This window comes from Crinia signifera, chromosome 4 (genome assembly GCF_055691185.1).
Source record: "Crinia signifera chromosome 4, ASM5569118v1, whole genome shotgun sequence".
Lineage (NCBI taxonomy): Eukaryota > Metazoa > Chordata > Amphibia > Anura > Myobatrachidae > Crinia > Crinia signifera.
Window position 1 is genome coordinate 328,477,732 of NC_139220.1, and position 18,368 is coordinate 328,496,099.

Below are 18,368 nucleotides of genomic sequence, written 5' to 3' on the forward strand. Positions count from 1 at the left end.
GCTCTGCCTCCCTCCCTGTGTACATACACTGCTGGGCTCTACCACCCTCCCTGTACATACACTGCTGGGCTCTACCTCCCTCCGTGTGCATACACTGCTGGGTTCTACCACCCTCCCTGTACATACACTGCTGGGCTCTGCCTCCCTCCGTGTGCATACACTGCTGGGCTCTACCTCCCTCCGTGTGCATACACTGCTGGGCTCTACCTCCCTCCGTGTGCATACACTGCTGGGCTCTACCTCCCTCCGTGTACATACACAGCTGGGCTCTGCCTCCCTCCCTGTACATACACTGCTGGGCTCTGCCTCCCTCCCTGTACATACACTGCTGGGCACTGCCTCCCTCCCTGTATATACACTGCTGGGCTCTACCTCCCTCCCTGTACATGCACTGCTGGGCTCTGCCTCCCTCCCTGTACATACACTGCTAGGCTCTACCTACATCCCTGTACATATACTGCTGGGCTCTGCCACCCTCCCTGTACATACACTGCTGGGCTCTACCTACATCCCTGTACATATACTGCTGGGCTCTACCTCCCTCCCTGTACATACACTGCTGGGCTCTCCCTCCCTGTACATACACAGCTGGGCTCTGCCTCCCTCCCTGTATATACACTGCTGGGCTCTACCTCTCTCCCTGTATATACACTGCTGGGCTCTACCTCTCTCCCTGTATATACACTGCTGGGCTCTACCTCTCTCCCTGTATATACACTGCTGGGCTCTACCTCTTTCCCAGTATATACACTGATGGGCTCTACCTCTCTCCCAGTACATACACTGCTGATCTCTGCCTCCCTCCCTGTACGTACACTGCTGGGCTCTGCCTCTCTCCCTGTACGCAGACTGCTTGGCTCTGCTTCCCCTCCTGTATGTTCACTACTGGGCTCTGCCTCCCTCCCTGTGTACGTGCACTGCTGGGCTCTGCCTCCCTCCCTGTGTGCGTGCACTGCTGGGCTCTGCCTCCCTCCCTTTGTATGTACACTGCTGTGCTATGCCTCCTTCCCTGTGTATGTGCACTGCTGGGCTCAGCCTCCCGCCCTGTGTACGTTCATTGCTGAGCTTTGCCTCCCGCCCTGTGTACGTGCACTGCTGGGCTCTACCTCCTTCCCAGTGTACATACACTGCTGTGCTCTGCCTCCCTCCCTGTGTATGTACAATGCTGGGCTTGGCCTCCCTCCCTGTGTACATACACTGCTGGGCTTTGCCTCCATTCCTGTGTACGTGCAGTGCTGGGCTCTGCCTCCCTGCCTGTATACATGCACTGCTGGGCTTTGCCTCCCTCCCTGTGTACATACACTGCTGGGCTCTGCCTCCCTCCCTGTGTACATACAATGCTGGGCCCTTCCTTCCTCCCTGTGTACATACACTGCTGGGCTCTGGATCCCTCCCTGTGTACGTGCACGGCTTGGCTCTGCCTCACTCCCTGTGTACATATACTTCTGGGATCTGCCTCCCTCCTTGTGTACATACACTGCTGGGCCCTTCCTCCCTCCCTGTTCATGTGCACTGCTGGGCTCTGCCTCCCTCCCTGTACGTACACTGCTGGGCTCCGGCTCCCCCTCGGTGTACATGCAATGCTGGGCTCTGCCTCCCTCCCTGTGTATGTACACTGCTGGGCTCTGCCTCCCTCCCTGTGTACGTGCGCTGCTGGGCTCTGCCTCCCTCCCTGTGTACATGCGCTGCTGGGCTCTGCCTCCCTCCCCGTACGTACACTTCTGGGCTCTGGCTCCCTCCCGGTGTACATGCACTGCTGGGTTCTGCCTCCCTCCCTCTTCATGTGCCTCCCTTCCTGTGTACATACACTTCTGGGCCCGGCCTCACTCCCTGTTCATGTGCACTGCTGGGCTCTGCCTCCCTCCCTGTGTATGTACACTGCTGGGCTCAGCCTTGATCCTTGTGTACGTACACTGCTGGGCTCTGCCTCCCTCCCTGTGTACGTACACTGCTGGGCTCTGCCTCCCTCCCTGTGTATGTACACTGCTGGGCTCAGCCTTGATCCTTGTGTACGTACACTGCTGGGCTCTGCCTCCCTCCCAGTGTACGTGCACTGCTGGGCTCTGCCTCCCTCCCTGTGTACGTACACTGCTGGGCTTTGCCTCCCTCCCTGTGTACATACACTGCTGGGCTCTGCCTCCCTCCCTGTGTACATACACTGCTGGGCTCTGCCTCCCTCCCTGTGTACGTGCACTGCTGGGCTCTGCCTTCCTCCCTGTGTACGTGCACTGCTGGGCTCTGCCTCCCTCCCTGTGTATGTACACTGCTGGGCTATATTACTATAATATTTATATTACTAGTAGCTGTCCCCAGAACAGGGGAATAAAAGCTGATCTGGATAAATGGGATTCTGTTACCGATTGTATAACTATAGACTTTGTTTCTCTATAATACTTTGTACATTCTTCTACATGTTACAGATAGTTAGGTGGTCCTGTAATGATGACCATCTGGTAAACTATAAGAACACCCTAAATAAACTAATGATCCTTCAGCAAATGGATTATTGATGTCTTTATTACTGGTGCTGACATATAACCACAGCGTCTACCTGCCAATCGGGGATTGCTCAGTACAAGGAGAGATGCATTATATTCCCTGCTTGCTGTGGTCCTTTCTTGTCTGCTGTCCTCCAGATGGAACTCTCAGACTAGATCAGTTGCTGTGACACATAACAGCTTGGCCGTCTTATGTCCCTGGGCCTGATTCAGAGATGATCAGTAATCTGAGAAAATGGCAGGTGACTGCGAGTAGAAAGCTGCCGCTCAGACAGAAAGCGAAAACACCTTGGGTGACATTTAATGGTTTTTTTTTTTTTTAGTAATGTTCTGAAATCGCACATTATCGCATTTTGGAATTTGGAATTTTTTGAGAAAATCAACTATGTGAACTTGCGGCAAAAAATGTGATCTGGTGCGATTTTTAGCCATGAAAATGTGCGAATTAATGCACGTGTGGTTTGTGTAAAATAAAATGCATGAGCAAAGCAGCCCCGTGCTGGTTTCTGAAATTCAGGGGAGTAAAAACATAGGGGATCCCCAGGATTTCTAAAACCAGCACCAGGCTCAAGAGCCGGTCCTGGTTCCCAAAACACAGGGGACAAAATGACTAGGGCCCGTCCGTATTTTGGCAACCAGCACTGGGCCCAAACAGCCATTAAAGGGTCCGCTGGGTCTTGTAGTTCAACAACATTACAAATAGTGACATAAAACACACTAACACATGAACAGTATAGCATTATTACATACTACATGCATTTACACATACGTCACCTATGGATTCCCTCGTAGGCTTGTCCATGTAGAATCCCCAAGGAGAACCTGCAGAGGGAAAATATACTCACCAGATGCCTCCCTGCTCGGTCGCTGTCAGCACCCCTGTGAGATCAGTCCAAATGTTTGTTTACATTCGTGGCTCCTTCCACATGTCCCTCCTACCAGCGAATAAGGAGCGGCCATTGGCTGGTGAGCGGGACTAACCCCTGGCATGTGGGAGAAGCTGCAAATGTAAACAAACATTTATCAGCCTGATGCCCACCACCCTTCCTTTATTGGGGGGCCCCACTCCTCCAAGGTCCCTGCCACAGGGATCAATGCTTTGGCCAGGGGAACTTATGTAAAAAGTTTTCCCTGTGTGTGGCATTACCCTGTTGGCTTTTTTGGCCCGGTGCTGGTTGCCAAAATATGGGGGACCCCTAGTCATTTTGTCACCCGTATTTTTGGAACCAGGACCGGCCCTTGAGCCTGGTGCTGGTTTTGGAAATCCTGGAGCTCCCCTATGTTTTTGCTCCCCTGAATGTCTAAAACCAGGACCGGATCTTTGAGCCCTGGGCTGGTTATGCTCAGGAGGTGGAACCAACACATTGTTTTACATTACCATGCACAGATCACACTGGTCTGTGCATGGTTCTGCCAAACTCGACATGTTCCAATAGGTCTATTTGTTGCTATTTTTGGTAATGTTTTCCAATATTCGCACCCCAGTATACTTTATAATGGGAAAACATCTGGGTGCGAATTGAAGTGTGACAAAATTTCTACAGGTCAGAATGTGCAATTTTCACTGCAATTCGCATCCTATTAAGTTGGAGATTTTGGGAAAACGTACACATTTTTTTTTTTTACATAAATTTTCCAAAGTCCAATTACTTCATCCCAGTAAATGTCACCCCTTGTGTCCATTAGCGAATGTATTGCAACACTATCACAGATCGCTATCCACTCACAAATCCATATGCAATTCCTGATGCATTGAAAGGACTTTGCTGTCTGTGACAATGAGAGGTAGGTCTGAGGCTTCCACTAATCTGCGACTGAGATGGGCAGAACGATGCCAGCGCAGACATCAAAGATCCTCTAATATAAGGCCTCAGAAATTGTCAGGTTCCCACTCCCACACGCTGGCGTCCTGTCAGACAACCTCTGGCCACTTTGTGTACCTATTGCGACAAGGAAGCACGTACACTGGAACCGATGAAGTTGTGGTCTTTATTTTTGTAGCAGGTACACAGCATACCAGGTAATCACAGCAAGAATGGTTACTTACAGTGGTGGGATTCAGCCAGTTCGCACCGGTTCTACAGAACTAATATCTAATGTTCTATCGGTTCTGCAGAACCGTTTGCTGGCCTGCTGAATTCCACCACTGAATTTTACAATCGCGATCCCAATAAATCCCATTCAATCATGGCGCCTGTTGTTTTGTCTGCCGCAGCCTGCCCATGATTAATAATATAATGGCTGCGCTGCTGCCTGGCTCTGCTCTTCTTGGCTCAGCAGGGCTGGTCTGGCAGTCAGTCTATAAGCCCTGCCCTGCCCCCCTTGTTGTTGTCAAGGATTGGTTGCTTCCCCCCTGCACACGTGTTCTTCTGAGCTTCTGTGCAGTGCAGGAGAGGAGCGACAGCGGACGGTGCGCCGTGTGCAGAAGACAAGTTTGGGCTTCTTACACTAAATCTGCCCTGCGGCAGATTGACATCAGCGACGGTCTGAGCCTGAGGTGGCTGTGGGTGCCCAGAAGAGCAGAGTGGAGACCAGCATCTCAGTCGTGTCTGGGTGAGTTATTAACCCCTTCCCGACATTTGACGTACATTTACGTCATGGCCGGGATGTACTTCCCGACACATGGCATAAATGTACGTCATGACTTTAAACTGTCACTGCGTCTCGAGACGCAGTGACAGAGGGACGATGTCTGCTGTCCCTGACAGCAGACATGTCCCTGCATGCCCAGGGGGGGCTGCGATGTCGCCCCCCCGTCGGCGATCGCTGTGATTGGCTGTTCAGTGTGAACAGCCATTCACAGCGTTTTCCTGTGTTACCAGCGAATCAGACGCTTGGTAACACAGGTGTCAATCACCGCCGGGCGTCAGGGGGCATGAGGGGGTCATCGGTGACGATGACACCTCACCCCACCCTCACCCCACCTGCCCCCAAGGCTGTGATTGGTCCGTGGGACCCACGGACCAATCACAGCCAAGGCGCGACATTTAAACTACCGGTGACTGCGCTGCAGACGCCATTCCGGTCTGGAGTAGCGTGCAGAGCGGTCACCGTGCCTATCTGCCGTTATACTGACCTGATCCTTGCTCATACTTACCTGATCCTTGCAAATACCTTACCTGATCACTTGATCACTGCTTGTAGCGTGCTGGACGCTTCCTGGATCTGACTTCCTGAGACTTCCTGCTGCTGCTGCTGCAGTGTGATAGAGAGATAGAGAGATAGAGAGAGATAGTGACAGAGAGAGCTATATTTTGTGTCTGCTACCCCCCCTTTTTGGGGGTGCAGGGGTTTTTTATATATAAATAACTGTCGCTGCTGCTGCAGTGTCATAGTGATAGATAGTGAGAGATAGTGATAGATAGTGATAGATAGTGAGAGATAGAGAGATTTGTGTCTGCTACCCCCCCTTTTTGGGGGTGCAGGTTTTTTTTTATATATATAACTGTCAGTGCTGCTGCTGCAGTGTCATAGTGATAGATAGTGATAGATAGTGAGAGATAGAGAGATAGAGAGAGATAGTGACAGAGAGTGATAGAGAGTGTATATTTTGTGTCTGCTACCCCCCCTTTTTGGGGGTGCAGGTTTTTTTTATACATATAACTGTCAGTGCTGCTGCTGCAGTGTGATAGATAGTGATAGATAGTGATAGATAGTGAGAGATAGAGAGAGATAGTGACAGAGAGTGATAGAGAGTGTATATTTTGTGTCTGCTACCCCCGCCTTTTGTGCTGATCACTATATCTGAGGTGATCAGCAACTTTTTGGTGGCGCAGAGGTTTTTTTTTTTTATATATACCTGTCAGTTGCTGCCAGTTGCAACAAAGGTTGTGCACCTGCTGCCCCTCACTGGTAATCAGTGTCGCATCACTGATCACCTTTTTTTTTTTTTTTTGTGGGTACTGTGTGGTCTTTTTTTAATTTTTTTTTTACACACATTGTGATTTTGTGGGTGTCCTGTGGCCACTGTGCGCTGATCAGTGACGTACATCACTGATCAGCTTTTTCGGCACAGGGTTGATCTATTTTTTTTTTTTTTGATCAAATTCCTGTTGCCTTTGAGCGCTGTTCAGTGACGGACGTTACTGACCAACATCTGTGCTCAATTTTTGGCGCAGGACCTTTTTTTTTGTTTTTTTAACCCCTTCAATTTTTTTTTTTTAACCCCTTCAATTTTTTTTTTTTGTATAAAGTATTTTTTTTGTTCTGCACTACATACACACTACATACCCCCCGGGTTGAAATAAAGTTTGTACCCCCCCCCTACACTATACACGTGTTGAAACATTTCACTACCAGTAACACAAAAATAAAAATGGCATCCCAAATGTCCTCCCAAATGTCCTCCCAAATGTCCTCCCAGTCATCCAGGAGAATGTATTCAGTGGAGGAGGCATATGCCATGCTTGCCTCTGACTCTGACACAGCCAGTGATGCAAGTGGGGAATTTGAAGGATTCGTCTTAAGCTCCTCTTCCTCCTCTGGTGATGAGGGACCCCCTCAAAGACGCCCCCGTAGAGCAGCTGAGACCCCCCCCCCCAACAATTGATCTCGTATGGACCCCACCACCAGACAATTTTGAGCCCCAGGTTCCTGAGTTTTTGGCCATGCCAGGAATCCAATTTGATTCCACAGGTCTCAGAGAAATTGACTTTTTCAAATTATTTTTCTCTGATGATTTTATAAATTTAATGGTGGACCAAACTAATTTATATGCCCAGCAGTTTATTGCTCAAAACCCCACGTCATCATTTGCTAGGTGGACCCCTGTAGATGCAGTAGAGATGATGACGTTTTGGGGTCTGGTGTTTCATATGGGCATAGTAAAAAAGCCAGAAATTAGGCAATATTGGAGTACAGATGTTCTGTACAGTACTCCATTTTACCGTATGGCCATGACCCGGACTCGATTTGAGACAATTCTTAAATTTATACATTACACCGATAATGCACAGTGCCCACCCAGAGATGATCCCACCTTTGACCGGCTATTCAAAGTCAGGCCGGTCATTGATCATTTCAGTGCCAAATTTGAAGAGGTGTACATCCCTGAAAAATGTATTTGTATCGACGAGTCCCTTATACATTTTAAAGGAAGGGTTAAATTCCGCCAGTACCTTCCCAGTAAGAGGGCAAGGTATGGCATAAAAATGTATAAACTGTGTGAAAGCACCTCAGGGTACACCCACAGGTTTAGGGTTTATGAAGGGAAGGATTCAAGAATTGAACCGCCAGAATGCCCCCCCTCCCTCGTAGGTGTTAGTGGGAAAATTGTCTGGGATTTAGTGCACCCCTTCCTGGATAAAGGTTATCACCTCTATGTGGATAACTTTTACACTAGCATCCCCCTGTTTAAGGCCCTTGGTTCAAGAGGTACAGCAGCTTGCGGTACTGTGCGCAAGAACCAAAGAGGCCTCCCAAAAACGCACATTGCCCAAGTAATGAGAAGGGGTGAAAGCAGGGGAATATGCAACGAAAATATGTTGTTGGTCAAATATAAGGACAAGAGGGATGTCCTTATACTGACAACAATTCACGGAGACAGTACCACCTCCGTCCCTGTACGAGGTACCAGTACCCACACCTCAAAACCTAATTGTATCCTGGATTACAATAGGTACATGGGCGGAGTGGATCTTTCAGATCAGGTACTGAAGCCGTACAGTGCCCTGCGGAAAACAAAAATCTGGTACAAGAAGGTGGCCGTGTATATCATCCAGATGGCACTGTATAACGCTTACGTGCTATTCCGTTCTACCGGCCAGAGGGGGACATTTATGCACTTTCAAGAGGAAGTCATAAAGGGCCTAATATTTGGGAACCAGCAGGCAGAGGGCCCCAGTACTTCTAGTACTGGCCCCCGTATTGTACCAGGGCAGCATTTTCCTGATGAAATCCCCTCCACTGGAAAAAAGGGCAGGACACAAAAAAGGTGCAAAGTTTGCTATAAAAAGGGAATAAGAAAGCAAACTATTTTCCAGTGTGACACTTGCCCCGACAAACCCGGCCTATGTATAAAGGAGTGTTTTAAAATATACCACACATCTATGGAATATTAGGTTCATAATTTCACCGTGCTTCGGGGGTCTTGCTAATGCCACATAGCACCCACCATTCATTCCACCAGAATCTGAGCCGCAAAATCCAAAAATCACTCCTTCCCTTCTGAGTCCTGCCATGCACCCAACTGGTATTTTTTGGTCACATGTGAGGCATTGCCGTACTTGGGAGATATTGGGGCACAGATTTTGGGGTGCTTTTTCTCCTTCATTCCTTTTGAAAATGAAAAATTTTGAGCCAGAACTGCATTTTTGTGTAAAAAAATGTAATTTTTCATGTTCACTGCCCAGTTTTATCAAAATTGGTGAAACCCCTGGGGGTTTGAAATGTACACTATACCCCTAGATGAATTCCCTGAGGGGTGTAGTTTGCAAAATGGGGTCACTTGTGGGGGGGGTTCCACTGTATTGGTGCTTTGGGGGTCTTGCTAATGCGACATAGCACCCACCATCATTCCACCAGAATTTGTGCTGCAAACTCCAAATATCACTCCTTCCCTTCTGAGTCCTGCCACTTTTTGGTCACACATGAGGCATTGCCGTACTCGGGAGAAATTGGGGCACAGATTTTGGGGTGCTTTGTCTCCTTCATTCCTTCTAAAAATGAAAAATTTTGAGCCAGAACTGCATTTTTGTGTAAAAAAATGTAATTTTTCATTTTCACTGCCCACTTGTATCAAAATTGGTGAAACCCCTGGGGGTTTGAAATGTACACTATACCCCTAGATGAATTCCCTGAGGGGTGTAGTTTGCAAAATGGGGTGACTTGTGGGGGGGTTCCACTGTATTGGTGCAACATAGCACCCACCATTCATTCCACCAGAATCTGTGCTGCAAAATCCAAAAATCACTCCTTCCCTTCTGAGTCCTGCCATGCACCCAACTGGTATTTTTTGGTCACATGTGAGGCATTGCCGTACTCGGGAGAAATTGGGGCACAGATTTTGGGGTGCTTTTTCTCCTTCATACCTTCTGAAAATGAAAAATTTTGAGCCAGAACTGCATTTTTGTGTAAAAAATGTAATTTTTAATTTTCACTGCCCACTTGTATCAAAATTGGTGAAACCCCTGGGGGTTTTAAATGTACACTATACCCCTAGATGAATTCCCTGAGGGGTGTAGTTTGCAAAATGGGGTCACTTGTGGGGGGGTTCCACTGTATTGGTGCTTGGGGGGTCTTGCTAATGCGACATAGCACCCACCAAAATTCCACCAGAATCTGAGCTGCAAAATCCAAAAATCACTCCTTCCCTTCTGAGTCCTGCCATGCACCCAAATGGTATTTTTTGGTCACATGTGAGGCATTGCCGTACTCGGGAGAAATTGGGGCACAGATTTTGGGGTGCTTTTTCTCCTTCATACCTTCTGAAAATGAAAAATTTTGAGCCAGAACTGCATTTTTGTGTAAAAAATGTAATTTTTCATTTTCACTGCCCACTTGTATCAAAATTGGTGAAACCCCTGGGGGTTTTAAATGTACACTATACCCCTAGATTAATTCCCTGAGGGGTGTAGTTTGCAAAATGGGGTGACTTGTGGGGGGGTTCCACTGTATTGGTGCTTGTTGGGTCTTGCTAATGCAACATAGCACCCACCAAAATTCCACCAGAATCTGAGCTGCAAAATCCAAAAATCACTCCTTCCCTTCTGAGTCCTGCCATGCACCCAAATGGTATTTTTTGGTCACATGTGAGGCATTGCCGTACTCGGGAGAAATTGGGGCACAGATTTTGGGGTGCTTTGTCTCCTTCATACCTTCTGAAAATGACAAATTTTGAGCCAGAACTGCATTTTTGTGTAAAAAAATGTAATTTTTCATTTTCACTGCCCACTTGTATCAAAATTGGTGAAACCCCTGGGGGTTTGAAATGTACACTATACCCCTAGATGAATTCCCTGAGGGGTGTACTTTGCAAAATGGGGTGACTTGTGGGGGGGTTCCACTGTATTGGTGCAACATAGCACCCACCATTCATTCCACCAAAATCTGTGCTGCAAAATCCAAAAATCACTCCTTCCGTTCTGAGTCCTGCCATGCACCCAACTGGTATTTTTTGGTCACATGTGAGGCATTGCCGTACTCGGGAGAAATTGGGGCACAGATTTTGGGGTGCTTTTTCTCCTTCATACCTTCTGAAAATGAAAAATTTCGAGCCAGAACTGCATTTTTGTGTAAAAAATTTAATTTTTCATTTTCACTGCCCACTTGTATCAAAATTGGTGAAACCCCTGGGGGTTTGAAATGTACACTATACCCCTAGATGAATTCCCTGAGGGGTGTAGTTTTCAAAATGGGGTGACTTGTGGGGGGGTTCCACTGTATTGGTGCTTGGGGGGTCTTGCTAATGCGACATAGCACCCACCAAAATTCCACCAGAATCTGAGCCGCAAAATCCAAAAATCACTCCTTCCGTTCTGAGTCCTGCCATGCACCCAACTGGTATTTTTTGGTCACATGTGAGGCATTGCCGTACTCGGGAGAAATTGGGGCACATATTTTGGGGTGCTTTTTCTCCTTCATACCTTCTGAAAATGAAAAATTTTGAGCCAGAACTGCATTTTTGTGTAAAAAAATGTAATTTTTCATTTTCACTGCCCACTTGTATCAAAATTGGTGAAACCCCTGGGGGTTTGAAATGTACACTATACCCCTAGATGAATTCCCTGAGGGGTGTACTTTGCAAAATGGGGTGACTTGTGGGGGGGTTCCACTGTATTGGTGCAACATAGCACCCACCATTCATTCCACCAGAATCTGTGCTGCAAAATCCAAAAATCACTCCTTCCCTTCTGAGTCCTGCCATGCACCCAACTGGTATTTTTTGGTCACATGTGAGGCATTGCCGTACTCGGGAGAAATTGGGGCACAGATTTTGGGGTGCTTTTTCTCCTTCATACCTTCTGAAAATGAAAAATTTTGAGCCAGAACTGCATTTTTGTGTAAAAAAATGTAATTTTTCATTTTCACTGCCCACTTGTATCAAAATTGGTGAAACCCCTGGGGGTTTGAAATGTACACTATACCCCTAGATGAATTCCCTGAGGGGTGTAGTTTGCAAAATGGGGTGACTTGTGGGGGTTTCCACTGTATTGGTGCTTTGGGGATCTTGCTAATGCGACATAGCACCCACCAAAATTCCACCAGAATCTGAGCTGCAAAATCCAAAAATCACTCCTTCCCTTCTGAGTCCTGCCATGCACCCAACTGGTATTTTTTGGTCACATGTGAGGCATTGCCGTACTCGGGAGAAATTGGGGCACAGATTTTGGGGTGCTTTGTCTCCTTCATACCTTCTGAAAATGACAAATTTGGAGCCAGAACTGCATTTTTGTGTAAAAAAAATAATTTTTCATTTTCACTGCCCAGTTGTACCACAATTGGTGAAACCCCTGGGGGTTTGAAATGTACACTATACCCCTAGATGAATTCCCTGAGGGGTGTAGTTTGCAAAATGGGGTCACTTGTGGGGGGGTTCCTAACTTTTAGCATCTTATGGTGCCTAGAAACCTACATGGTGCCTAAAAAATAATCTCATAAAAAGGAGGCTCCAAAATCAAGTAGGTGCTCCTTCTATTATGAAGCCTGTGGTTTGGTCACCGTGCACACTAGGGCCACATATAGGATATTTATGAAAACAAAAGAATTGGGGGAATCAATTTTTAGTCACATTTCTCTAGTAAAATGTACTGTGTTCCTTAGAAAAATGTATTAAAATTGCAAATCTGCAAAAAAAAAGAAATTTTGAAATTTCACCTACACTTTGTTTTAATTCCTGTGAAACACCTAAAGGGTTAACAAACTTCCAAAATGCTGTTTTGAATACTGTGAGGGGTGCAGTTTTTGAAATGGCATCATTTATGGGGGTGTCTCACATACAAGTCCCTCAAAGTCACATCAGAACTGAACTGGTCCCTAAAAAAATCAGTGTTTGAAATTTTCTTGAAAATTTGAGAATTTGCTATTCATATTGTAAGCCTCCTAGTGTCCCAAAAAATTAAAAGGAAGTTGAAATAATGATGTCAACATAAAGTAGACATATGGTCTATGTTAGTTATTCACTATTTTGAGTGGTAAGATTATTTGTCTCACAAGCAGAAAATTTAACATTTTGCAAATCGCTAAATTTTCCATTTTTTTCCGACATTTTGGTATTTTTCACAAAAAAACACAGACTGTATCGACCCAAATTTACCACTAATTTGAAGTACAATGTGTCACGAAAAAACAATCTCAAAATCACTGGGATAAGTAAAAGCAAAAAAAAGTTATCCCCACTTAAGTGAGACATGTCAGATTTGAAAAAAAGGGCTCTGTCAGGAACGCAAAAACTGGCTCTGTCAGGAAGGGGTTAATTATATGTTGCTGCTGTGCTGTGTGGGGAGATGGAGCAGAGGGGAGAGGCAGCATTCTCCCCATCTAGGGACCGTGGGTACATCTATCATTTTCTCAAAGAAATCTCTCTCCATATATATTTTTTGATATATATATCCCCACACCTGCATGTCTTTTTCATCTTAGAGGTAGCTATCGCACAACCCTCTGACTCTCATCAAGCCACCCGATGCTAGCATGATGGTTGACAGCAGAGATGAGGATGGTGTTTGTTAGCACCCCCGTTAACTATTAAACTATTTTATTTCGTGGCTCTCTCATTCACCCAGTCTGTGCAAGCACCCCCTGCAATGCATCAATGGTAACAGGGACGCTTTGCTCTGAACTGTCTGAACAGCAGAAGCTTACTTTGGCTCATCCACCTTATTGACATCGGAATTAACCAGTTAGGGCTATACAGCCATACTTCACTGGACCGCCTGTAACCCATCCGAACACAGTAGCTAAGCAGTGATAGGCTGGATTAGTACCTGTATGGGAGACCTACAGGGAATATCCAGTGCTGTATTTAACTACTGGAACAGTACGCCTGTCGGTACCGTTGGGGTGTAGCCACAATCTCTTTGACCCCTCCCTTATCTTTTCCTCTCTGCGTTCAGCACGTTATACCCACCCAAGTCGACACTGTAGGGGATAACGTATTGGTGGTGGGCAGTGACCAGTGTCTTATTTCGCCTGCCCGAAATATATTATATAAAAATTGCTTGGCAAACGATAATTAAAAAACATTTTCGCTCTTGTTGTAACTTTCGCTAGGAATTTACCTCAATATTGGTGGGAGTTCCTCATCTATGTTGAACTCCAAAAGATGTGCACAAGGTGTGTCGACTAAAGTATACATAACAACTTATTTGAATAGAAAGCTTAATATTAAAAGTTACGTTTTATTCTATGCCATCTTTACATTGATTAAACTTCATTAAATAGTATACAAAGCGTGCCCCAAAAACCTTTTGGTTCTTCTTAAGTCTCTCTTTTAGACTACCCCCCTCTTAGTATATACACTGAACTTTATTTGGGAGCACCACCAACCAGTAATTGCCAATCAGGGTTTTTACCTGAACGGCCTTATCGCATGTTGGTTTACAACAATTATTACCACTTAGATTACACCAAATAATTCTTCCAAAGCCTGTGCCAACCCACCCCCTATCTCAATCCAGCATTGCAATGCAGCAAGGGCAAGGCCATGGCTGACAGTCACTCTGCTGGACTGACATTGTGACTGAATGCTGAATTTAATTTGCCAATGGAGGTGCCTGGGCCTGGCCCGCCGGCCGCATCAGAATGGCGCTGGATGAGTAGCAGCTGGTTTGCTTAACTGTTAACTGCCTGCCAGTGCTGAGCCGGTAACTGTTGGGGAGAAAATGAGGAGCCTGTATGGCGCTGGACACTTGCTGGGCTGGCCAGAGGACTGGAGGAGCCATTATTAGCCTGCAGTGGTGGGGGAGGTAGGGGGCATCAAAATGGCGCAGTATGAAGAAGGAGAGGAGGCTTGCCTGGCCTGCCCTGACTGTGGTGCTGAGTGGAGATGGGGGGCGGGGGGAGTCAGTGGTCAGAGAGGCTGCATTTTGGTAATGGGAGCTCAGCTGCCAGAGTGTGTAGGGGCCCCTGGATGCTAGGGCAGCGAGGGGGGACTGAGGAGCTGGGCAGCCCAGCAATGAGTTTTGAATCAAAATGGCTGCCTCACTGCAGCTGCTGCTAAGGCCGGTAAATCTGCATAAGAAAACGCACACATTTCTAATATTTTTTACTTATCAAGTTATATATATATATATATATATATATATATATCCATATATTGGGGATAGCACTCTCCAAATGTATCAACATCTGCCGGGGTGCCATCATCCAGAAAGTCCCAAAAGTTCAGGTACTTCCATGTATATGTAGAGCAAAATGGAGACACTCACCAGACTTGCTTGAAGCTTATTTTATTCTCACCAGTACATTAGTGCTTTACAGTGGGTACAGGTCGACGTTTCGGTCCAGTGCAGGACCTTTTTCAAGACCCCCTTCCTGCTCTCTCCAGTGTGCAACCTGCTATGGTTTAGGAGGGTAAATGGGAATGCTGATACACTTTTATTTTGCATAGAAATAAGTATTTATATTTCCATCTTTACTTTTGAACTGAAATCGAGACCAGACCAGTCTATCAGACCTGTCTAATAACCATCTCTGGAGTGGCTTGGATTGGAAAGAGAGAAAGGTCCCAGAAGAAGCAGAGGGGAGTTGAAATTCCACTTCACAGATATGAGTGTTTTTTGTACTTAGCAGGGGGAGGCAGAGTGTGAAAGGGGAAAACCAGTGGATGACCATTATTTTATTTATTTATCTTATATATATTATATAGAGCAGCATATTCCACTGCGCTTTACAAAGGAGACAGTTATACAACAAACTGGGTATTTACAGACAGTCAAAGGTAGGAGGGTCCTGCTCGCAAGCTTACAATCTATAGACCATGACAGGGTGACAGTTCAGTCCTCCTTAGGCGCCCTGGTGCACTGCACCTGCTGCACCAATGGTAGTTCCGCCTCTGCTAACAAAGGCTGCTTTGATACAATTTCTTCTTAACCCCCGGCTCCAGCCATCCCCAACTGTTAATCCTTGTATGGATGTACTGTACCATGCTGCCATGGATCCATGATTTCTGTACTTAGGGTGAGACTGAGATGTATTATTCCTAAGAGTGGTGAAGAGTGGCTGCTTGTACCAATCAATCAGCTTCTGCAGGTCCATAAATAATTGTTGTTATTATATTTTCCTCTACCTCCCCATGGCAGCTGTACTATGGGTTTTCCCCCTCATTAGGTAGATCTGGAAAGGAAAAAAAGACACAACACTGCCCCTATATAAGGACCGCCCCTACTGAGGCTCAGTGTCTTTTTTTCCTTTCCAGGTAGAGGAGGCTTACCCTGAGACTGCTGCAGCCTTCCCCACTGCCTAGTGCAGCTAGGGGTTTAGGCAATTAGAGGTTACCCGCTACCTAGTGTAGTAGGGACACCTGTCTGGCGATACCCCTCTGCCTAGTGCAGTTGTGGGGCTATGGATTTAAAAAAAAAAAAACCTCCCCAGTCGTACCTTGCCATACCGGAATGCGGCTGTGCAATGGGTGTCTGGCATTTAGCCCCCGGGCGTCGCACCCCATCCTAATCGGACCTCTCCCCCTCCTGCGGGGCTCCGGGGTCAGGAATTGCTGATACAGCCTCAAGCGGCCGGGGGCGACGTCAGACGCGGCGTCTGACGTCATCGCGCTGGTCTCAGACTGGCGCGCGGGAATATGGCGTCTGACGTCATCAGAAGGCGCTAGGCGGGGCGCGCCGCCTCTGACAAGCAGAGGAGGACGCCAGGACTTAAAATGGCGCCGCAGCTGAACAGAAATGCTGCTGAGATCTCTGAGCCAGACGGATATCGGGTAAGACTCCACTGGGCAGCGTTGCTGCTGGAGTGCATTCATTTACTATTTTACCCAGTACATGTCTAACTAGCATATTTGTGCTGACAGTGACTCCGCAGCAATGGAGGATGATAGGAAGCAGCAAGCAAAATCAGGGTAAGCCAGGAGGAAATTATTAGTAAAGTTCATAGTGTATTTCTAGTTTCTGAGCAGGGTTATTATTCCTTGCAGGTCAGAATCAAGTAAAGAAAAGCTGGAATTTAAGCAGAAACACAAAAAGCTGCATGTGGCTAAATGCTCTGCGTGTGATGCACCTCTGCCAGAAAAATGGAAAAGTGCTGTGTGTGAGAATTGTAAAAAAGCCCCCATAATGAGGCCAGACCAATGGCGGACATGGTCGCCATGCTTAAAACTTCCTTAGCTGATACCTTTGTTACAAAGGAGGATATGAAGAAAGGGTCAAAGAGGCCTAGGGACCCACCATCTGATGACTCTGACCCAGGGGAAGGTCCTGCCACTGACTTACTGGAGGAAGTGGAAGATGGGGAAGTAACCCAGGAGAAAATGGAGCTGGACTTTAAGCCAGATCTCCTTAACAACCTTCTCATCCTTATAAATAAATCACTCAGCCTTGAGGATCCACAGGAAGAAGGAAAGTTACAGGACCTTCTTTTTAAGGATAAAAAGAAAAAAACAAAATCATTCCCTCTATCAAAGCCACTTCAGGACATAGTAGAGGAAGAGTGGGCTAACCCAGATAAAAAAATAGCCGTACCACTCAGAGTCAACAAGATGTACCCATTCGACACAGAACAGGTGAAGAAGTGGGAGGTGGCTCCTAAAGTCGACTCAGCCATTGCCAGACTGTCAAGAAAAACTACTTTGCCCTTAGAAGATGCCAATGTGTTTAAGGACGCAATGGAAAGAAAAATGGAGATGAGCCTGCGTAAGCAGCACATCACGTCCGGTGCCTCTATAAAAGCTTCCTCTGCAATAGCGGTGACTTCGAGAGTACTGAGGTCCTGGTGCCAGGACCTAGAGTCCGACTTACTGGACGGGGTAAAAAGGTCAGAACTCCTCAAGATAATTCAGAACGTGCAAGTTGCCGTTGAGTTCATCTGCAATGCATCACTGGATGCGGTTAGACTGGCGGCCAGAACAAATGCGAGCACCGCGGTTACCAGGAGAGCATTGTGGCTGAAGCCATGGTCGGCGGACGCACAATCTAAAAATAAGCTGGTATCACTCCCGTTCCAGGGTGATTACCTGTTCTGGATGAGATCATATCCAGAACAGGCTCCCCCAGGACAGAGGCTTTAAGAAAATGCCTAATAGATCTCAAAAATTTCAGTCCCAAGATTTCAAGGAGGCAAGGACATATAGACCGGGCAGAGGGTACAGGAGGCCCTGGTCTGGGGGAAGAAGTTCCTTTCGTGGCCAAAGAGGCAGAGACGGAAGGTTCGGATACAATAGACAAGCACAATGACGCCAAGGAGAAGGTCGGGGGCAGGCTGAAGAAGTTCCATTCAGTCTGGGGCCGATCTACAAAGGACAGATGGGTGACGGAGGTCATATCGTCAGGATACAAAATAGAATTCATACAGATAGTGGTAGATGCTCAATTAGTTCAGTAGCATTTCCCAGGTGCATGAGGGAGGGGTTAAATACTGGGTAAGTAAAACAATACATTTTTTCCCTCAACACACTGAGCAATGCTAGTAACCAATCTAGAAAACTACATGATAATAGAATTCAGAGATATTGGTTACATATACCTGCGCAGGTGTATGCTATGCCCCCAAGCCGCGTCAAGGCTTCTCTGTATATTGGGGGTCCCTAGCGCTATATCTAGGTGCAGGGTGCGGCACCCCAAAAAACCATCATAAGCTGGGAAGCCCAGCGCGGCATGCCAGTGATATACTAAGTGTTAATAATTAGTGATAGGAAGCCGAAGCTATATAAAAAGAGAGAGATAAATGAATGTAATTAAAATAGGATAGAAATAGTGTTAGTGAGGG

The 18,368-nt window shown here is 46.7% G+C and overlaps 1 pseudogene; it reads left to right on the forward strand.

Moving 5' to 3' along the window:
* Positions 1–13,342: 13,342 nt before the first annotated feature.
* Positions 13,343–13,461, forward strand: LOC146076109 (5S ribosomal RNA; annotated as a pseudogene).
* Positions 13,462–18,368: the final 4,907 nt, after the last annotated feature.